The sequence below is a fragment of the Hakea prostrata genome, chromosome 6, assembly GCF_041222555.1.
Source record: "Hakea prostrata isolate BN-2017 chromosome 6, UWA_Hpros_2, whole genome shotgun sequence".
Classification (NCBI taxonomy): domain Eukaryota; kingdom Viridiplantae; phylum Streptophyta; class Magnoliopsida; order Proteales; family Proteaceae; genus Hakea; species Hakea prostrata.
This window is the reverse complement of record NC_142605.1, coordinates 7,254,036-7,277,489: the sequence shown is the minus strand read 5'-3', so window position 1 is coordinate 7,277,489 and position 23,454 is coordinate 7,254,036. Positions and strand designations below refer to the sequence as shown.

Sequence of the window (23,454 nt, the reverse complement as noted above, 5' to 3'; positions counted from 1 at the left end):
ATACTTTCCGGTCGGTTGGGCTGTTTCCTTCTCCCCCTTGAATTTCTCCCCTTGCTCTTCTTCCAAGAGGTAAGGAAACTTCTCCTTCTGTCTTCTTCCTTCTCCCGAAGCTTCTTCGTATTTCTTCCCCATCTTCCCGATCCATTCCCCCTTTCCTTCCTATCCTTTCGCCTTCTTCTCTCTCCCTGTCCTTCGTGCTTCTGCATGTTTCCATTCTCTTGTTTTTCACTCATATGACACATTGTGCCCCCACAGGTTGCTATCATCCACGTCCACCTTTTCCAAATCTCGGTCCTGTACAGGGCTGCTTTCCCTTAACATTAATCTCATCACCCCTTCTTGGTGAGACCTTCAAACTTTCTCTCCAACTTAATTCCATCGTCCTTCTCTTATCCTAGATTTCTTCTCCCTTTCCTTTCTCTTATCATATCTCCATACCTTGTCTTCTCTCTCCCTCTTTTCTTTCCTTCTCTCCCGTTCCTCGTACTCCATCGCCTTGTGGAGCCATGCCTATTGTTGCTTGATACTGTTGTTATGGCAACTCCCAGCTAGGTGTTCTCCCTTCCCCCATATCCCCCCAGATCCCTGTCTTCCTGTCTATTGTCCCTCTTTCCTCCCTGATGATGGCTTCTCGTTCTTGGGTTCCCAGGCCTTCCCTGTTCCACCTTGAGTGAACCTAGGATCACGATCCCATCTCAGCCCCATGCCACCACTTATCCCTGCCTGCTCTTTCCTTGTGATCTTCTGGATGAATGGGCTGATTTGGTCCCTATCCTCCCCCCGTTCTTCCTTTCTTGTCCCGCTGTCCTCCTATATCTTCCCCTTCCAACTGGATAGGAGGGGTTGGTTCCTTTTCCCTTTCCCTTGCAGTCTCCCTTGGCCAATCTCCTCCCCTTCCCTCCCCATGTTCCTTCAGTCCTTGTCATCTTGGTGCTTCCTTCTCCTCGTTGCTTCCTTCTTTTCTTCTTCTTCTCTTTCCCCCCTTCCTCTACCCCCATCCTTTCCTCTCCCTCTTCTCTTCTCCTTTGTCCTCTCCTCTCCCTCTTTCTCTGACCTCTTCCTCTCTTCTTCTCCTCTCCCCCTCTCTGCCCTGGTAACTCGCATTTATCCTCTTCTTCTTTCTTCCTCTGGCTCCCTTTCTTTCCCTGATCTTTCCTCTTCCTTCCCCTCTCCTTTGTCTCTGTTCCTCCTTTTGGGTAAGAGTATTTCAACTCTTTGATCCTGTGGCATCTTCTCCCTAGATATGTCTCCATCTTCGCGCCCCGTTCTTCTTGGGGTTTCCCTCTTCCTTCTTCCGCTCTCCCTTGCCTTTCTCTCCCCCACCATCTTTGCTCGGTATACTTCTCCCCACTTCTTGTCCCGCCTTTCTCTTCCTTCCTCTTGGATTCTTCTCCCCCCCCTTCTCTTCTTTCCTGTCCTTATCTCCCCCGTTCTCTCCTTCTGTCCCCCTCCACTTCTTTTTCCTTCCTTCTCTCTCCCTCCCCCTTGCCTTTCTCCCTCCTTCCTAACTCTCCGGAACCACTCTCTTAGTCTCCCTTGCTACTTGCCACTTCTTTTCCCACCTTTCGTGAACTTGATGCTCCTGCTCTTCTTCCTCTTCTTCTGTCTCTCTCCACTTTCCCTCTTCTCTTCTTCCTCCCCGCTTGTCTCCGCTCTCTCTCTTCCTCCCTTCCTTCTTTTCCTCTTCCTTTCTTTGTTCCCCTTTCTCTTCCCCCCCCTTCCCTCTCTCTTCCTTTCTTTCTTGTGTCCTTTTCCTCCTTCTCCCCTCTCCTCTTTCTTCTTCCCCCTCCCCGTCCCTGGCTTCCCTCTTCTCTCTTCCTTTTCCTCTTTCCTCTCCTCCTTCCTTTTCCCCCCCTCTTTCCTCTCTCCCCTCCTTCTCCTCCTCCCCTCCTTCCTCTTTTCTCCACTATACCCTTGCCTTCGATGAAGCATCATCCACTAGGGCATAGACTTCTCTCCCCTTCTTACAACCCTTCTCTTTTCACCTTGAAATTCAAGACCGGACTTCCACATATGGCTATCTTCTTTGAGGAACAGGACCCTTTGTGGCTTCCCATCATTCCCATACTCAGTCCTTCTGTCAGAATCACATTGGCTTCCAGTTCTTCTCACCAATCAACACACATTTAGATAACCCCTTATCTATTTCCCCCTGGTGTACTATCTAACACTAGACAACTTCTCTTATTATCTTCTTGATGAATGCTACTAGCATAATGCCCCTTCTAGACAATGCATGGCCTACTGTCCCTTCCATCTGGCTTGGATCCTCTCTAATCAACTCTCCAGGGAGGAGCGGGCCTCTTCCCCTGCCTCCCCCCCCCTCCCTTCTTCGAGCCTTCGGATCCCTCTCCGCTTCCCTTGCCTCCCTTCCTTGCCTTCTTTCTGGTGGTCTTTCCCCTCTTTTTCCCCTCTCCCTGTTCCCTCCTCTTGCCTGGTGGAGTGGGTGGGTGTGGTCTCCTCCGGTCTTCATCCCCGCCTTCCTTGTCCCGCTTCCCCCCTTTCCTTCTCTTTTCTTCCCTTCTTCGTTCCCCCCTTACTAGCTCCTTCTGCTTGGATAGCTTTTCGCCTCCTTTGAGAACTTCTTTGCTTTGCAGTCTTCCTTCAGAATCAGCATGGAGCTCCTCACTTCTTGTCTCCCCCGTTCCTTGAGTCTCTACTCCTTCCTTTGCATCCTTCCCGCCTCGGGAAAGTAGTTCTCGCCTCTTTGAATAACTCCCTTCACTCCCGCTGCACCTTCCCACTGGAGATCCCCATGCATCGCTTCTTGTTGCAACTTCCTCCCAATCTTCCAGCTTCCGCTTGCTGCCGGCCTTCTCCAACTCCGCCACTTGTTGGAACAGGGGTCCTTGGTACTCCAGTGGGTACTTGCATCTTCGAAAACTCTCCATCGTAGTATGAGGAGTTCCCTCCTCCCCATTCTCTCCTTTCCTTGCCCCTCGGTCTCTTATGCAGTCTCCCACCCTCTGGTTGCCAGCCTTTTCCTCATTTCCCATTTTGGCAATATCTCACTTCCAACATTCGGGCCCGATCTCTGGTCCCGTCCTTTGGTATCTCCCCCTCCTGAGGTACTTCCCCCTCCCGGTCTTCCCCCTCCTACCCTGGATTCCCCGCCCACTTCTCAGTAACCATTCCCCAACATCAATCCGTTTCAGATTCACTACCCGTCCATATTTGAACTTAATCTGCTCATATTCCATATGTCATCACATATTCCATCAATCACATTTTCCAATTCCCATAGTCCCTACCATTTCGTGGTTGGTCGGTCCCCCCTCTCCCCTCTCTTCCTTATGCCTCATTTCCCCTTCCAACCTCATTCTACTTCTTCCGGTGAGAGAGCTCTAGGAATATCCAGAGTTCCCCGTTTCTTGGTGATTTAGTGCTTCCACACACCCCCCATCTTCCCGGTAAATCTCTCATTCTTTCTTCCATTTTCTCTTCTCTGCTTCTTTCATCCTCTTTCTTGTATCCTGCTATCTGCTTAGGAATGCTTAGAACATATTCCCTAGGTTTTAACCATGACATGCTAGACACGTTTTAACACATTTGGTGCTCATCTCCGTTTTATCCATCGTATCTTTACTTCTTTTCTCTCCCCTTATTTTCCTCTCTACTGCTCTGACATTGTAGATAGGTCCTCTTTTTTACCTTTCCTTTTCAATCCTTTTGACCTATTGCAATCCCCATTTCTTCTTGCTTTTTTCCTTTATCCTTTTCGATCTTTTCTCCACTTCTCTGTTCCGTATTGTGCCTGCTGTTGTTCAATCTTTCCCCCAAATTTGATTTTCCTTCTCCCTTTTGGCTCATCTTATACACTATTGATTGTCTCTTGTCTCTTCCCTCTCTGCGGGAGCGGGTGGTCCCTCTGGTGCTCTCCTCTTCCTTTCCCCGGGAGGTTGGCCCCTTTTCCCCTCCCGTTTCTCCCTCTTCCTTTTCTCTGGGCTCTCTTCCTTCCCCTCGCCTTCTCCCGTTCCCTTTCTGGACTCCCTCTTCCCGGGTTTCCGTTCCGCTTGAGGTTGTTCTTCCCTTCTTCCGAGCTCCCGGGCTCCCTCCTTTCCTCCTCCCCCTCTTCCTTCTCTCCCCCCTCTTCTCCCTTCTCCCCTTTTTCCTCCCCTCCCTCTCCTCCTTCCTTGCTCTCCTTTCCCCTCTTCCCCTGGACTGCCTGACTTCCCTTTTCTCCTTCCCACATCTCCCCCTCCCTCGGGTCCTGTGGCCTTGGTCTTTCCCTCTCTGGGCTTCATCTCTTTCCTCTCTTCCTCTCTCTTATTCTCCCCTCCCTTTGCTTGGGCTTCCTTTATCTTCCTTTCTGTTTCTCTCCTGGCCTTCCTCCCCTTGGGACTCGCCTTCCTGAGACTCTCGTTGGAGATCTCCGTCCGTGGTGATTATCGGTGAGGATGGGGATCTGGAGGAGAGGTTCGTCCCTGTGTTCCCTTCTTCCCTCCCTCTCCTTTCCTTCTCCCTTCGCTGGCCCTTCCTGCTTCCCTTCTCTTGGTGCCTATCTCTTCTGCTTGGGGTCCCTTCAGGTGGGTCTCCCTGCTCTCTCCTCTTCGCTTAATCGTTCCCTGTGCCTCCTTTTTCCCTTTTCATTTCTGTATCTTGTACTTTTGATTATGGTTCATTTTGTTTCTCTTTATTATTGTATGTTTGCCTTTTCTTTTCCTTGCTTGTGTCTTTTTCGTATTTTTTGTTTTCTGTTCTTATGCCTCTTCATTTCTTTCTTTCTTTATTCCTTCTAGAGTAGAGGTCCTTCTCTCTCATGTTCTTTTCCTTTTGTTTAGGATCTCCTCAACCTTGGGCTCATCCTCTCCCGCCCTCCCCCTCCCTTCCTCCCGTGTGTCCCCCATCTTCTATCACCTCCCACTAAACATACATATCTACACCTAACGTCGGATTCTTCCTTAGATATCTCCTTTTTCTGTCCCTGTAGTAGCAATCCCCTTTCATCCCGTGCTTATACTTGCTATCCCTCGTCTTGTCTTTTTCTCCCTTTGTACCTCCTTTGTGTAGATCTCTTCCGCCTTCCCCTTCCTGCTCTCCTCCCCCTGTCTTTTTGTGTCCCTCCCTTCCCGATTGCCTCTTCCCTTCCTTCTTCTGGGCCTCTGTTTCCTCTCTGTCTCCTTTCTGATTTTCCTCTCTTTCCTTCTTCTTCCCCTTGCTTGTTGCACTGGTGTGATTCTACTCTATGTATCTGTCTCTTTCCTCTTTGTCTCCCTCTTCTTTGATCCCTCCTCCTCCCTTTAGATATCTTATTCCCTCCACCATTTAAGATATCTCCCCTTTTGGTCCTTCTCCTCCAACCTTCTTTCCCACTCTCTCACACCATTTGGTTTCTCCTTCGGTTCCTCCTGCTCTTCTCTTGTTCTCGTCTCCTCTTCCTTCCTCTCCCCTCCTTTCCTATCCTTCCCTGTCCTTCCTTGGCCCACCAACTCGACTCACTCATCCCCTATTGATCATCCCTTGTCGAGCTCTCCTCCTCTCCTTGGTTCCTCTTGCCCCTGGCCCGTCTACCATTCCCCTCCATTGGCCCCACAATGTATTCCTGTCCTCTCCTTTTCCTCTTCCCCTGTCCCCATTGCTCCCTCTTCTCTCTCCCCTCCTTGGTCCTCCTCCTGCCAAACACTACTAGACAATCCTATATATGTCATCCAACGGTTTAGGAAGGTGTCCGGAGGGCATCTCCGGAAACATCCCATAATATTCCCGTAGTAGTCCAAGGACGAAATGTCAAAAGGACACCTCTCCTTTCCAAACCATACGTAAGCATACACATGCATCAATTCATATCATCACATATATGGTAACTCCATATATGGAAAGAAATCAATATTTACAATCATTTGTATAACATTGGTAAGTAAATCATACATGAATCAATTCAATATGAATAAGTAATGCTACGTAATCAAAGTTATGCAACAGTAGTATATCATTGTAAGAATCTAATTTAAGAAACATATTAATGATATTCAAATATAGAAACTAGATTCATGCTATCTATGTAATTAAGGAAATAACCATCCTTACCTTTTATAACTCGCAAAGAATCCTAAGAAATCAAGTAAGATCTTGGCAAACTTGAGAAGAAGGTCCTAAACAAGTATATACAACATATTAGGAAAGATCCCTAACAGAAAATATAGCAAAGCATCCGAAACGGACCAATTCGAGTTGCTGTACTCATTGGTCAGTGGATTGGTCGAGTGGTCTAGTCGACCAATCAGTCGACCAATGCAGCGATAGACTTAGAAAATCGGAGTTTTGAGATATGAAATCCAATTTGGTGGTTCAAAAGGGTACTAATCAAGGGGTAGACTACATCAGTAGTATTCTAGCATATAGGGGACCTCAAAACACTAATCAAATCAAGGTATCAAGATCCAAATTAGGAAACAAAGTTACCATAAATAAATCAAACATGGATCTTGATGAATTTTGAAATAGAAAACAAGGACAAGAACTATAGGAGGATGGATCATTGCTTTCGGTAATGAAAACATGAAAACATGCATAGGTCTTCATAGAATAAGGCTTAGAAGCATAAATCTAAATAAGGAATAAAACCTACCATATATGTACTATCATGCATCATGAAGAACACATAGTAAGGTAGAAGAGAACAACTAGAATTCTATGGATTATGGATCATAGAAAGAAAACACAACCATTAACCACTAACATGATCAATGAAAGAAGATCCAAAGAGATCGGATTCGATTAGGAAATTACGAGATTAAATCTGGTTTGATCATGAATCCTTCAAAGCTTGCAATGATCATGGTTAAGATCATTGTTCTAGCCTTAAATCCTTAGGATGATCATGAGAACATGTTCGGAGATGTTTGCAACGAGGATGCAGCATCTCTTCTCTGTCTCAACTCAAAAAGGAAAGAAAAACAAAGATGTAGGAGAAGAAGAGAGGTAGACATACCTTTTGATGCAAAAAGAAGAGTTCCGACGAAGATCCGCCAAGAAAACTCCAAGGATGCAAGAGAGATGACTTGCGAGGTCTTTGGTTCGTTCCGGGGTTTGGAGGCAGCAAATACGGTTGACTCGAGGTTAGACTTAAATAGAGCAAGAATCAACCTAATTGCCAAAGACAGCACCCATTGGTCGGTGGATTGGTCGATCGGCCCGATCGACCAATCGATCGACCAATGCGCGCAGGCCAAACGGGGAATTGAAGGCCCGGATCAAATCCAAACCTAAAGGGGTTTTGCACACAAGTCAAGTGACTTACCTAGTAGGTAGAAATGCCTTCAAACCAAGATAGAGAGCACTCCAAGTCCATCAACTAATTAGATCTTCATCAGGATTCTGTTTCCATAAATAGAACCTCATCATCAACCTTCATGGATTCAAAGCCAGACACCAAGTCCTCTCCTGGGATGGCCCAAAGCTGACTTCTTACTTTACTTCGGGTCATCGGACCTACAAATAACAAGGTTTCCGGGTCAAGGTTAGGGCTGGGTTTCCGTCTTAGTGCTCAAGCTAAGCATAGCAATGCCATTGTTGAGACCAAGCAATAGGAGGTCTCGAAGTTAAAGGAGGAGAGCAGCCAGCTTCACACTATAGCTGGGGAGCTAATGGTGGCCAAGGCCCAAATGGAAGAGATGGAGGGGAGATGAACCATCTGAAGGATTCCCTCTCTTCCTCCGAATCCTAGGTCGGGGATCTCATCCAGGAAAAGGAGGAGCTGGAGGACAAACTAGCATCTGCCACTCCTTCGGATCTCGAAGGCTTGAGCTTTTTGAGATTTAAAAGGCTTATGTTGAGAAATATCTGAACAACAAGCCCTTTGGTCAATTGTTGGCTCGCTATAACTTGTTGCCTTACTAGGCCGGTATCAATGACGTCTGGATGTCCATCTTGAGGAGGGATCATGTTTCCCCGATTAAGCAGTATACAGATCTCATCAATGCTAAGATCTTTCCCAAGTTGGACATGGCAACCCTAGAATGGGTGTTGGAGAAGGACGATCCTCCCTCGGTGAACCCGAATATTGAAGGCTATCTTAGTGATGAGCCCCCATTGACCCCCAAACGCGAAGCTATGGAAGATAGTGCTGCCCCGAAGGAAACTGCTGAGCCAGCCGCTCAAAATCAGACTCCCGATTTGGCCCATAACCAGCCCCTTGACCCTCTTGTCGAACTATGACTGTTCTCAAAATACTTTTGTACTTTTATTTGCTCTCTCTTCTCTGTTTTTTTTTATTAAGGGTTGGCCCCCATTCAGGTCTTTGCATCAATGACAGCTTTTTGCTTTCCCGTTCGTCTTATTTGTGTATTCATAACATGACTTATTCAGAGGGGTCAATCGGGTTTTAAACCGATGCCCGATGCCCCGTAATTATCATACTCAACGAATTCCTTAGAATCCTTAAGCTTTCTGAGGTCTCATTCGGGTGTTAAACTGATGCCCCATAATTAACATACTTAACGAATTCCTAAGAATTCTTAAGCATTCAGAGGTCTCATTTGGGTGTTAAACCGATGCCCCGTAATTAACATACTTAATGAATTCCTAAGTATGTATAAAACCCGAGTGAGTTCCTTCAAGACTTATTGTATTTCTCCGGAAATCTTTAAGTAAAGGCATCGGTTTAAAACCTGAGTGAGTTCATTCAAGACTTATTATATTTCTCCGGAAATCTTTTAGTAAAGGCATTGTTCTAAACAACTAAGACCTAGTGCAACAGCGATTCAAGTGACTAGCAAAGTTCAAGATGAAGTTAATTTCTTATTTCTTCAAAAGACCGAAAGAGGCCAATCTTTGATATCAAATATAAGATTACAAGAGCTGGATACAACCTTCGTTCAAAAAAGAAAGTCATCATCAGTGATCATTAAGAAGTCATACAAGATCGACGTAGCTTTGCTAGAACAATACATGAGTCACGCAGCGGTATGGATTCAAGAAAAAGAAGAGGAGAAATAAGGATTACAAAAAACATTTCAGTATGTATAAAATCCTCCGCAATTTCATACTCTTTGTCCAGCTTGTCCAGGAGAAGTATGGTCCTCGACCAAACTTGCATTCAAGGCGAGCTCATCATAATTGAATCCTTCTAGGGGAGAATAAACAGGAGAATCTTCCAGATAATGCATAATATCTGGATCAGAATGCGGAGGATCAATCTTATTTTTGGTCCAGTCAGGAGAAGGAAGACCCAGGTTGGTAAACACTTCAGGATGGCAAACAGCACTGTAGGGAGTCGTATCAAAATGAGGATTTTTCCTTAATATCGATTCCCATACTTCGTTCTCACCGTCCCGGTACGCTTGCAAGTTATAAGCATTCAGCATATCAACAAAGGGCTTATTGTGTAAATACTTGAAGACGCAGGCTCTGCGAACGTTAGTTTGAAGGGATTCGGGCAAAGGAATGACAACTTGCCTTTGAGGTAACGCTTCAGATCCTTTGGCTCCTGACTTACCAACTCCTCGCTCTAGTTGCCGGATCTTCTCCCTGGCATCATCCAAGTCTGACCGGAGACGATCGATCACCGAATTCTTTTCTCCTGCAACCTCCCAAGCTAGCTTTCTAAGGTGAGCAATCTCAGCTTCTTTAGCTTCAGAGATTTCCCGAAACCTGAAAACTTCATTGCTCAACCTATTGAGCCTAGAGGCTGCTTCCACTTGGTTGTGGAAGTTACCAGCGAAGACTCCTGCAAACAACTTCCGAGTTAAATAGGAGCAGAAGAGTAATATTCATAATCAAAAGATAATGAAGAAAGACTTACATCACCATTGACTTCATAAATACCTCGTTTGGAAGCTTGGAAAGAACTGCGCTCTCAGAAGTCATTCGAGCAGTAGTGCACCATTCCAATGCTTTGTCAAACTCGTTTGACACTAATTCAGGCGAAGGATGAGAAGGATGAGCTACATCAAGAGAAGGATGAGCTACATCACTTGCCAACCGACGACACTTCCTGGTGGCAAAATCCTCCAACTCCAAAGGAGAGGAAGAGGATGCCAAACAAGCTCTAGAGTTGGAAATAGAAGCAGCACCTACTAGGACCGCACCTTCATCAGATGCCAACTTAGTTGCCTCAGATGCCCAAAGAGTCTCCTTCGGGGATGCATGAATGGTCTCTGCAGCAGAGGCGTCAGTAGCGCCATCAACAATGGAGTGATCAAGATCTTCCTGGGAAGAACGAGCGATCACTTCAGGCAGAAGAGGTGTAGGGGTGGCATCAATAGAAACTGTGGGAATCTGACTTGAAGATTCATCAACAGTAGTCGCCTTACGTTTAGAAGATTCACCAGCTGAAACCACCTCACTGGCCCCAACCACCGCCAATGGAACGATTTTCTTACAAGATTTTGCTCTGATAAAGTTCGGATCGATTCTGGGAGCCACTGCAAACACAGAAAAAGCCGTATCAGTACAAAAACCCAACAACAAAAGAAACGAGGGAAAACCCTAGTTCTTTGTCAGATATGCATTATTCGAAATACCCATTAAATAAACCCCAAGTATTACTACTGTGCAGTTTACTAAGGAGGAAAGGGGAAGAGATTGGTGATAGCAAAAAGCTCACTTGTTCAGAAGCTGATAGAGTTATTGTTGGAGTACGAGGAATACGGAAGCAAGGAGGACGGAATGTTGCTTTTGCAAATCTAACTTGCAGATAGCAGGATAGATGGAGAGTACCCACGAAGGCTTTAAATAGCCTCAGGTATTGAGACGACGGTTGAGAGCCAAAGGCAACCAATGGCCCAGATCGAAAAGATGCTTTGAAATCCACAACAAGCAAGATCAATGGTCAAAGGGAGGTCACGTGGAAATGAACACCTGATACGAGAATACCTCCAACCGTCGCACCGCCATTGTGATAATGGATGTATTACCAATTTATTGGAAACAGTGAATGGTATACCAAAGCAAGAAAACGTTTGGACTTCGCAGGTACCAGAAGGGAAACGTGTGGACTTTGCAATAAATGAAGGATTTGGGAAGGTTAAGGCATCTCTCCACAACATCTCTTCATAATATCTTTACAAGATTATCATTCGTCGAGGAATATGAAGTTAAGTGATAAGTTTTATCATTTATATTTTGATATTCAAGACAAGCTTTTGATAGGAGACGAGGAAATATTAAGGCAAGCATGGAAGAAGTATCTATTCATTAACAAGGAGGTCAATCTTTACAAAAAAAAAAAAAAAAAAAAAAAAAAAAAAGATAACTCCCTAAGCCTCTTCCTCATTATTGCCTGAGGAGCCCTGTACAGGAGAACTTTTCTCAGGATTCTGAGAAGAGCCTTCCTCAGGATTGTCGTTGTCAGAGTCCTCTTCAGCAGTAGCTTGTGACTTGGCTTGTGACTTTTCCTCTTGGAGTGGCGGTTCGTCAGCAAGATATTCTTCATATTTTGGGTCAGCAGGAAAAGGATCATCCTTTTACCGAGCCCAGTCAGGGAGATCCATGTCTAATTTCCCGAAGACCTCTTTGTGACAGACCTCACGAAAGGGAGCTGTATCGAAGGAAGGGATGGATTCGAGAATTTTTTCCCAAACATCATTTTGCCCCAAACGGTAAGCTTGGATGTTGAAGGCACCCAGCAGTTTGGAGAAAGGTACGCTGTTCAGATATTTCCGAACACAATCCTTTCGAAGCTCTGGCTTGATATGCTCGGGCTTGCTAGGAATCGCCAACTTCAAGTATCTTTCGTTCTCTGCACACTTAAATTCCAGTCTGTCACCAAACAATGTGGAAGTTGTTTTCTGCTTCTTGGCCTTGCGCTCGGCAGCAACAGCGCGAGCCGTTGAAGAATTGAGGGCCTCCTTTAGGGAGTTCATCTCCTCTTCATGCTTTCTTTGCAGCTCCTTAGTAGCTGCCGTTAGCCGGTCTATCTCAGAATTGGCCTTGGCCAAATTCTCTTCACAGGTCTGCAGCAAGGAGCTGTTGTGGCCAACCCGGCTCAATGCTTCCATGTGCTGATAGAAGCTCAACACAGCATTCCTGGGAAGGCAAAGATTATCAGAAGAAGTCATAAGAGATTATGAAAAAATGAACAAGCAGGAAGACCAATACCTTGTGGACTGACTAACAAGGGCATCATCGTCCAAGGCTTCAAATTCCCGACGATCAGAAGGTATAAGACTGAGGGAGCTCCACTCTGCAACTTTCTCAGGGTCTTGTGTCACCCTATCGGTCAACTTCAGGGTCCACTGAGGGGTAAAGACCTCCTTATAATCTTCAGAATTTTTGGATTTTTTATGGGAGGAAGCATCAACTGTATCATGCTTCCTTTTGGTTCGAGCGGAGGAGACATTTGACCTCTCCACCATCGGCTTCTTCCCTTTACCCGAAGCATCAGCCACGGTCCTAATGTTCCTAATACCCCTGTAAGAAGGGTCGGGAGAGGGAACAGAAGCCTCTTGGTCAACGGTTAAGGCTCTAGGTGACCGTTGCTCAGCTGTTACAACGGCCCTAGCGGCCTTCACTCGCAGGTTCTCGGGGTTCATTCTTGGAGGCACTGCAAAGAAGAACAAGAGTCAGAATTAAAGACGTATCACTTCAGTAAAATTAAAGGATGACGGTTAGAAGCTCACAATGAGCCAAGCCCCAGTACTGAAGGATGGAGTTATACTCTACCTCAAGACCATGTATCTCTTAATACCATGGAATGGATTTGATCTTCCTGATGGCCGCCTCGTCTTCTTTGGATAAGGGAAGGCCCTGATTATTCTCAGAATAAGAAGTACACCACTTCCAGACGGTCGGGAAGTTGAGATTTGATGGAGGCGCTCGACAGAAAAAGTATCGTTCGCGCCATCTTTTGTGGTTGAAAGGGCAAGTTCCTTTGGCAAGAATGCTGCCCCTCCAATCAAGTTCAACCTTATTACGTTTGGACAGAAAAACCTAGCCGGGAGGATGGGAGATAGAAAGAATATGAAAGTGCACAAAAAGAGAAAGAGATGACGTAACGCCAAGTTCAAAACACAAACCCAAGAAGCCGACGATGAGACGCCAGCTATTGGGAAGGAGCATTCTAGGGCAAATGTCCCAGTGATTCAGAACGGCTGAGAACAAAGGATTAAAAAAGGGAAAGCGAACCCCGCTTTCCAGTACATCTATATACAGGGAAAACTCACCCGGAAGGGTTGAATCAACCCTCTCATCAGGATGGGGAGCCCTAACCTGATAAGAGGGAGGAAAATCAAAATCCTGGATTGCCGAAAGAAGGGTTTCCTCCTTGTAAGAAGAGGGAACAGAGCCAGGTCCACCATTAGACCTGGAAGTTTGAGGCTGCCTAGAAGACTCGGCAGTTACCCTAGGAGTCTTGGAAGATCCAGACTCAGGAAGGATAGAAGGAGTTTCGGTTTTTCTCTCTAAACTTTTTTGGGAAACTTCAGCAAATTCGCACCAGAGGACAGTTAGGGTTTTGTTATCACTATCCGACTGTTCGGAAGGAAGGGAAGCAAAAGCTTCGTTACCACTACTATTACTGGTACTGGGAACTAGAGAAATCCTATTATCTGCCATTACTAGTTTTAGTAAGGTACAAAAGAAAAAGACCAGTAAACTTACTGATTCAGTGAGGCAAAAGCTCGAGAGCAAGAAGGCGCGAAGCAGACGATGAAGGTTAAAATTCCAGACAAGAAGAATGAAACCTACGAAGACAACGAACCGCTTTTAAAACACTTGCACGAGTGTTCGGGAATCTAAACGATCGAGATTGATTCAGCATCGACGGTCGAGATTAGAAGACGTTTTGAAAGTTTGAACTCACGAATCCAAAACAGGCGTTCTGAAACCGTCGCTTGGGTTACGTGAGCTATTACAGATCGACTGCAGAGACATGGCATTGCCCTCACAACGCTCGAGGAAAAATGATCACCGCATTAAATGTGATATGACATTTAATGGAACATGCAGAGACTATTGCCTGACGAAGAACCCAGTTAAAAACCAAGCCCTTGGGCTCGACCGAACGCTTGGTCTGGGGGGCTCGTGATATGGAGAAAATATGATCGAACCGGGTTCATACTTGGTTTGACCCTCGACCCCGGTCGAGACAGAGGGAATCGACTCCCTCCTGAGCGAATCGGATCCAGAAGATAGCTTGCTGAGGAAGAAAACTAATTCAGCTACAAGCACGCCCTAATCCAACTTATGGATTAGGTTAATTACCCTAATGATGGCAGGCACAAATTGATGGCTGTTGCTTATCATTATCAAGGGGATAATCATCACATAACCTAAAGGTTATCTCAGGAGTCCTCTACTAGTCCAAACTAGTAGAAGTCTATCGCTCAACGGATCTAACTGTTAAGATCCAATGACTACCCGAAGAAGGCTCGAGTACATCCAACGAAGGAGATTCGAAGGTACACTCTATATAAACCTCACTAGCCTACGAGGTGAGGGACTCAGATTCACATACACACTGGTAGGCGTAAACTATCAGAGGCTTACGATCTAGATCACCTTTCCCAGTTCTTCATTCCTTAGCTCTGTGCTTCTAGCAGAGCCGTTTGTGATTAAGTTCATCAACTGACTTAGCCTTCGGAGGTGGACTCCCGACCGCGGCATAATGCCTCATTACCACCCTTACCTCATGGGTCCCACACACTAACAAAATAATTAAATAAAAGAAATGCAAAAACTTATTTTTAAAACTTAATATATAAATAATATAGATTTTAATAAAAAACCTAACACATCGATATGTATTGATCCATTATGATGGCATTAAGACGTATTAAGAGTAAATGTACAAGTTACTTAATTTTAACTTTTCATATTAATGACTATATTGAGCGACATGACTATTAATATTATATTTTATAGGCAACATCTTCAAGAACTTAAAAGAAAGATAAGTCATAAAGTACGTGAGCAAGCCAGATTGAAACTACATGCAGAATCATTTCCAAAGTGGTTTAGAGACCAAGTAAGTGTAATGATTCTAATGGTAGATAGCTCTAATATATTAATTGCAAGTTAGTTAAACAAATAACAAATAATTTTTGAATTTGGTTGGTTGATTATCATTTCCAAGCGACATGACTATTAATAATTTTCTACAACCATCTAGAGGAAGATATTCAAAACCTCTTCTTCCCTTGCTCTTTCAGCAAACCCATCTAATACCTTGCTCTTGCTTCCATTTTGCCTTGTTGCAAATGCCATCCCCTTCGATAGGCCATTGGCCGTTGGACAGCTGAAGGCTTTACCATCTATGACACTGATGCTTGCTTGGTGTTTGGTGCTACTATTTCCCATACAATGGAACATTCAGAAATGTCTCACAGATCCTAATCTACTGACTAGATTTGGAAGGCATACACCGTCAAAACCAACATTTCCCTTCTTCACCCTAAATTCCTTGTTGATACCGCAAGAAACAGATTATTTGCTATTACTTGGTATTGACAACGCCATTCTACTTACTCCATAGCTCATTGAGCTGGTTGTGTCCATTTGATTTTCTTTTGAGAGTTAAAAACTTCGAACACATGGCTAACTCATTAGAGGGTACAGAAATTTCAAGAAAAGAATTTAACCCAAAGTTAATCTCACACACCCAATTTGACGAAGACTGCTGGACAGATTTACCTACATTGATATCGTTGGGCGCCTCCACATTATCTGATTTTTGCTTCATATGAAAGAAGACTCGAACTCTAAAAATTTTAATGCCACTATCCTCCTAATTCTGCTTGAAAGGCGCTCAAAAACTAACCCAAAGTCAGGTGCACTGCAATAACACAAGATGACTCTGCTTGCAACTCAAAAACAACCCATGGAAATCCATCCTGACTCTGACCTTCAAATCATGGACATCTTTCCTTGAGTTTGCAGATTATCAATTTATGCCATGTATGACTGACGAAGCCAAGATGCATTTCTCTACAGAACTGAGAACATAATGCTCATGACGAATGTAAAATCTTCATAGGTGCTGCCATGGCTCTCTAGTCTAGTCTATGTTGCCTTACTGTTTTGACAACAATTACAACACTACAACGATGTCTTCTGTGCTTAATAGATACCTTCAGGTCCTACAATAATTACAGGCATACAGGGTCAACGGTTCAGAGTTTGACACCGTTAATACTTTACTTTGTCCCATCTATTGTACATTTAAACAATCTCCCTCTGCAATTGCTTATATGTTCACCCAATCTAAAGACCAATAAGCAGATATGGTCACAGGCATTAAAAAAATATTGATGCTTAGTTCTGCGTTTTAATTTAGATGCAGTCTCTTCTTCGGCCAGCCTTATTCTTATCAAGGAACTTCAATTGCACAAAGATTGCAGTCTTTTAGCTGCTTGGAATTCATCTAGTGCAGCTTGCTTATTGATGGACAACAGTCTTGCACCTTTAAGATTGGCCAGAGGACTACAGTCGTAACACAAACTATTACATTGAGAATAAATTGACACTCCTATGATCAGGTTATGAATGATGAATATAAAAATATTATCCCCCAAAAAACAAATGTGTGAGATGGTTAAAAAAAATGAGAAATTGTTAGCTGGAATGGTGAAATTCTGAACACCCAACAATGATAAAGAAGAACAGAGAACTCGATATGGGATCACCAATGAGTAATGAATGGTAGAAGATAAGAAGGGAAAACCACGAACAAATAGGAGGTGGTCATTTTAAAAAGTTCCAAGTTCAAGAATGATGTTAAGGACAGTGAAATCACACAAACTAGTAAGGATGATGAAATTTCACAACCCCAAGGAAGAAAAGAAAGGCTGAATAGAAGAATCTGTAGCACCCAATGAAAAACAGAAGAAAGAAAAGGGGCAGCCTACGAGCATATGAGAGGCTGCCAAGCCATGGGGTGGTCAGCCAGTCGTGTGGCGTGAACCCAGTGGAGAGACCAACCCCAAGGAAGAGAGGCGAAAGAAGATCCCCCAAAAAAAAAGAGAAGAAAGGGGCAGCCTACGAGCATATGAGAGGCTGCTCAAAATTTCCAAGATCCATTGTAGTTGGGAAATCATTGAGGGTTCTCTCTTTTCATCAAAAGAATTAAGGGTTCATAATTCTGCTACTTTGTCATTCTCAATACAAAGTTTAGACAACCCCCTCGACAGCATTACCCACATAAGAGAATTTCACACTGAGCTCTATGGTAGAAACATGAGGTTTGGATACCCAGATAAGAGAATCCACCATCTACATAGCCCATTTACTCTGAGCATGCCATTCAATAATTTACTCATGCATTCAAACCTCTCTGAAATATACAACAACTGCAATCCAATAAAGAGATGAGAATCTGAGAAGTTCCCTCCACGATAATTAATAGTCATCATGGACCAAAAATCCAGAATGCAGAATACAACCCACAGGATCCCCATGCATAGGTAATACGATAATCTACAAACAATATTCTTCTTGTTCCTGATAAATTGGCACACACGTTAGATTCGCTGAGACAGAAGCCAAATGACAACTATTAAGAGCATGGAAAGCAAGGTGGTTGAAACTGCGAAGAAGAAAGTCTCAAATGTTCATTGAAGACAATGAGACGATTTTGTATCATATATGTTCTCTTATATATTTTGGATAAGTAACCCCAAGAGCAGAACAGAAATGGATGAATTACATTCTCCTGCCATAATCTAGGATCAACCATGATTACAAACTCCAAGGAAAAAAAGAATAATATGCTTTATCCAAAATTTAACCTAATAGAGCATTATTCCTCTCAATGAATTGAAAGTCTATTTTTCTTTATGACTTCACCTGAAAAAGGAAGTAAAACAGCCCCACTGCACGATACTAATTCCCTCATAAGATTCCCAGAACACTGTAAGTGAAGTTGAGATCATAAACCAGGCCCTTAAGTGAAGGAAAGTAGAACCTCGACATTCGAACAACCTGTAAGCATTGTTTGGGGAACTCTGCTGCTGTTTCTCACTTCACCTCACCTACATCAAAGAAATTCAACAGAACCAAGATAACAAACTTCAGTTGATAGACAATTGGTAGGGGACGATGCACACACGCATACCTCCACTGCTACAAATTATGATGTACACTCTCTCACTTGGGGAGATGTTAGGCCTGCACCTCTCCAAAGTTCTATGGAGGTCACCGACCTAGGCCATGGCCCTCTTGATCAGCCATCGATCACATCTATGTATGTTCTCCTAATAGGCCTCTGTCATATCTATAAAATCTTTCTACCATTGCCCCTTCTGAGCTGACCGATGTGGGACTAACGAAGCCACAGCCTCAGGCGGTCTGCTTCCCAAATAGAAAGGAAGCTACTAGCTTGGCCAGAATTTGACAGGGATAAGTACTGGCCTTCTCCATGTCAAAAAACCCTTGAGCAGCAGCTCATAAAAATATCATCACCTCTAATATGGTATTAAGATATCCTCCCTCCATCTTCTCTATCTTCTATGACATGTGAAATAGGTGCTCAGCTCCATGGTTGTTCCCATCAGTGGTCTTGTCCATTGAACAAAAAATTTAACCATAAAACCAGAGAATAGTCGGATATAGCAAGGAAAAGATGAAAAGAGCTGAAAAGTTCTTCTCAAGGTTCAATATTCTTCTATTTTGTTCTCAACCTAACAATTATATTAAGATCTTTGTATCTATAGTAGAAATAACCCAACCAACCAGAAGTAGTTTAAACTACAACAAAACAAGAAATCAGTGTTCTTGCATGGAGATAGAGAAGCAAAAACTGAAGCACTTGTAACAAAGAATCTACTAGCTGAAGACATAGATAGCAAATACCATTCACCACAAACATACACAGCCGCCACTGTCTCGAACACAATTAAATCCTTTTATATTCAGTATCTGGACTTACCAACAGCTTTGGCGAGTTGACCAGTGGAATTTAAGAGGGCACGTTATTCAATTAGAAAACATTTATCCAACAATCAAATTCACATGATATTGTTGATATGGAATAGCCAATAACTGAATTTTTTTGTTATTCGGAAGTCAACACTATCTGATCCAAGAGATATGGTCTAAAAAGATCATCTTAAATGAAGCAAAGATAAATCAAAGTTAATTTAATTGCTTGCATCAACACTTATATCATCAACCATTCCAATCCTCACCACCTTATTCTAAACAACATTTCATCTGGCCATCAAGAATCAGGGCTTAAGTAGTGAATCACACCACCACCACCACAGCCACACAGATAATAGTGCAGTCATATGATGAAGACAAGTAATTACACCCTTGCAGAGTACAGAACAAACAAATAGAATACAGGTTATAGAAAAACCAAAAGATTAAGCAATTACATTGAAATTACAACCACAAGAATTCTGTTAAAATTACACACAATTAAGACAAGAGGCAGAACTCTTTGAACTAAACCAACTAAAATGACAGAGTTACCTCATCTAAGGGATACATGTGTACTCAATCACTTTTTCCAGAGCCACTTGAACCTACTCCTTGGTCTTTCAACTCCAATCTGCATTAACTTACTCCCCCTTAGCAGTGCACTGGGTATCCTCTAGTGCAAGTGCTTATACCACTCCAAATGTCTCTTCACCTTATTTCCTACTAGGGTCAACTGTAGTAAAATATTGTCTGGTCCCATCACAGTTTCTAAACTGAACTTCAACTTGGCCTACTAAATAAACAGAGGACACTGCCATGGTTACTAATAAGAAAAACAAAAACAGCCAACCTGGGATCCTAAACAGTTGGCACTGAATTTTTATTTATTATTTTTCCAATTTAATGTGGACATAAAGACCCCCTGGACAAAAGTCCACGTGGAGCCCTCAAGATGGCTCTAAGAAACCTCCATAGGCTAGCCAAACCCTTCATAAGGAATATTTTGGGCATTTTAGCCCTTAATTCATCCCTAAAATTAATTTAGGAAATTTTCAGAATTTTGTTAAATCATTTTGAGTCAAGTTTGGATTTGTTTCAAGTATTTTATTTTGAGCTGAAGTTGTTTTTGAAGGAGTCCTATTTGGTATTTTATTCCTTATCTTATCCGTTAGGAGTTTTGGATAAGAGTTCAGTCCAATATGTAATGGGATACTATCAGTAGGAGATCCCAGTTGGAGTTAAAATCTGTTAATTTTGGCTATAAATGGCCTCTTCTTGCATTGTGATTTTCAGATTTGATGAATTAAAAAATTCGATTCTGGATTGCCTGAGTGAATGGTAGGGTTCCTTTGAGGGGGACCTTGCAATTGTCTTTGAGAGTTCTTGATTTGATTCTAGCATTTAAGCAAGTTCTAGAGATTGATTCATCAAGTCTAGTAAGCATTCAAGTAAGTCGAAGATCCCCAACCCATTCCCAGCTCTCCCTCTCTTGTCCGCAACCCTCCCCACCCCTACCCTGCCCTGTGCAGCCTTCCCCAAGTCCTCACCTTGCAACTGCATCAATCTAGCAGCCTTGCCTAGGTTCCACAACTCCCTTAACCCCTTCCTCTAACCCCCACAACCTCCCCAGCCCCTGCCCCCACTTACCGTTGCACCCGCTGGCCTCCCTCCCCCTCCTCTCCCACGGTAGCCACATCCAAACCCCATTAGGACACCCTGACTTCCACCCCTTTCACTCCCATTAGGATCACAGGAGGTCATAGACTCAAAGTGCTACAAGTATTTTTCTGCAGTTATGTTGCATTCCATTGACTTAAAAAATTCTGTACTTCATCTCAACCTTCAGAATTGCAGATTTGTTTTTCAAATCTGAAATTAAAATTACAAAATGATTCAGATATGAAGTTAAGTTTTAGAAGGCTCTAAACCCCCCCCCCCCTTTTAAAAACCCTTAAACCCTTCTACCCTTGCTGGGATTTCCTGGGCAAGCCTTAGGTCTAGGGAAATTATTAAAATACCCCTAACTCTAGACCTGGTTACATCACAATTGAGCCACATAACATTAAATAGATTCCAGCTTCAAAAACATTCTAATAATTGATAACTGAAAAGTAAGAAAAAAAATTAAAATAATATTAGTTAAACATAAAAAAATAAGAGCTAGTTTCTCCAATCTAAAAGAATATCTCATTTGGAAGCTTTGAAGTTCAACAACTACTAAAAAAATCAACCCTCAAATGACCATCAATTATATTTGTTTTACACACTCTTCATCCAGTAACACTGTAACTTGACTCCAGATGGCTTGGACCAAACTATGCTTCTTGCCTACAAATAAATTTATACTAAAAAAAACCTTTGGAACTCTAAGAAAAACTGAATAAATCAAATAACCAAACAAGCCACGTCAAAGCCAGCCAGCTAGCCTGCCCTTTTTTGTTCAATAAAAATCTACGGATTTGCATCTTATTTGCTAGAACTTCTATGTTATGTCGATAATTATAGAAATTGAGAGTTACTTTGACTTGAGCATGGTAAGTTAACTCAAGGTGAAATCAATATCTCCATAGCTACAACAACATTGACATTCCATTGATCCAAATATCATCCTACCACTGCAACAACCATCTATCATACGGACCTCAAGCCATGCAATCTCATCTAATAGCCTCAAAACTGAAATTGAATTGACGCCCAGACCTCACGCTACAACTGTGGTCTGCCGACAATGCTTGCCCCTAGTTACTTACCATAAGCCACTGGCACCAGCATTAACACTTTTTGCTGCTATATTATTTGCTAGTCTTTAATTTACATCTTCTTCAGTTTCTGCCCTACACTGACAACTGTGTGGACACCAATTACAATACTAGTATAATGCATCCCATGCCAAATAGGTACCCTCTCATGCTATGATCATCTCACAATCAATTCTTATTTTTTCTTCTGCCCCCATCTTTTGCACATCTCCAACAATCTCAAGAACAATAAGCAGGTATGGTTGAATTCTACATGCATCAAGAAAATATTAATGCCTGGTTATGCATTTCAATTTTGATTCAACCCCTCGGATTTCTTCTCAGCAAGATTGTATGTTTTTAGCAGCTCAGAATTCATCTGTTCAGCTTGACTGTGGATGGGATGAAAGCCTTGCATACTCAAAAAGTGGCCAGCGCACTAGAGTAGTAAACACAAACTATAGCAGCTGACAACCATATTATACTCCTGTGAACCCTGAGGATGTAAAATAAATGGTTTCTTCATCGCATCCAATATGAAACAGATGAAAGAAAAATAAAGCCTACCCATAACGATTGCTATTCTTGGAATGTGTATAAGGACTAAATCAAACAACAGATAACAGCGGATCCCTTAGAATGATTTATTGTACGAGCAAAGAGTAAAAGAGGTAAGGCAACCAGATGTTTGTCATTCCACATAGAATAAGAGGGCGGGGGGGAAAAGTTTAACGAAAAAGGAATTTGTGCCCCCCTCTTTCCTCCAAAAATTTATTATAAAAATTTTTCTCCTCCTACAATAAAACTAGAAATCTTACTTAAACCACCCAAAAAAAAAAAAAAAAAATTTTTTTTTTCTCCCCGATTTTTTTTTTTTTTAATTTCAACCGTTGCTGCTGCTTCGCTGGTTCAATACCCATGCAAATCAACACAGAGGGTACGTAAATCAGGAGAGCTTCTAATTCACCATTGAATTTCCTGTTGATCATTTATCATCAGTTCCAAACATTGCTGCTCCGTGGTTCATTTCCTTGCAAATCAACACAAAGAGACATAAATTAGGAAAACTTTGACTGATACTGGATTGGTAGGGGCCGCGCGAACGCGTACCCCCTCTGCCACAAATTATGACGTACAATCTCCCACTTGGGGAGATGTTAGGCGGGCACCCCTCCCAAGTGCAATGGAGGTCACCAACCTAGGCCATGGCCCTTCTTGATCAGCCATTGACCCCGTCCAGGTAAGTATGTTCCTCCTACAGACCTGTTCCATATTTATATCCTCTTTCTACCTTAGCTTCTTCTGAGATGATCGATGTGGGATTAAAAGAGCACAACCTCAGTCCACCATCCTATACTAAGCTTCGCATCTCTTCTATTCTTTCTCCTCTCTCCTTTCTCGAAACCCCCTTTGCGGCCCTAGCAATACCGAATTCATGTCTTCCTGTGTAAACTTGTAGATTTTGTCTCTGGAATAAACACCTGCTTTGGATCTTCTCTGTTTGGAGGAGTATATCTGGCCCATGTGAGTGGGGCTTGAGTTTTGTGTCTTTGAAACAAGCTTTACGAAGCAAATCGAAGACGGTGCTGCAATGGTTTCAACTTTCAAGCTATTACCTTCGTCGCCGTTAACCGATTATGTTGAATCGTTACGCTTCTATATTAACTGTTAACACTTCAACATTACTCCATACTACAACTATTTTATTTTTTATTTTTTTTATTTTTTTTATTTTTTTTATTTTTTTTGGATAATAAAATTGCATTTATAAAAAACTACTGAGAGAAACAACCTGAACAGTCAAGCTCAACACTGTCCAGGCCCTTCTAGCTAAGATGTCTGCTAAAGCATTAAACACTCTTGAAATAAAAAGAAAAAAGAAAATTGCATACATCAATATCCTCACATAGCCTTAAAA

General features: G+C 42.9%; 2 non-coding genes across 2 annotated transcripts; both read right to left on the bottom strand.

The window, feature by feature from the left end:
- Positions 1-17,967: 17,967 nt before the first annotated feature.
- LOC149012181 (U1 spliceosomal RNA) lies at positions 17,968-18,126 on the bottom strand. Its single transcript, XR_016174240.1, has one exon. It is a non-coding gene; the product is annotated as a U1 spliceosomal RNA (small nuclear RNA).
- Positions 18,127-22,624: 4,498 nt separating this feature from the next.
- LOC149012180 (U1 spliceosomal RNA) lies at positions 22,625-22,784 on the bottom strand. The gene has a single exon (XR_016174172.1). It is a non-coding gene; the product is annotated as a U1 spliceosomal RNA (small nuclear RNA).
- Between the last annotated feature and the right edge of the window lie 670 nt (positions 22,785-23,454).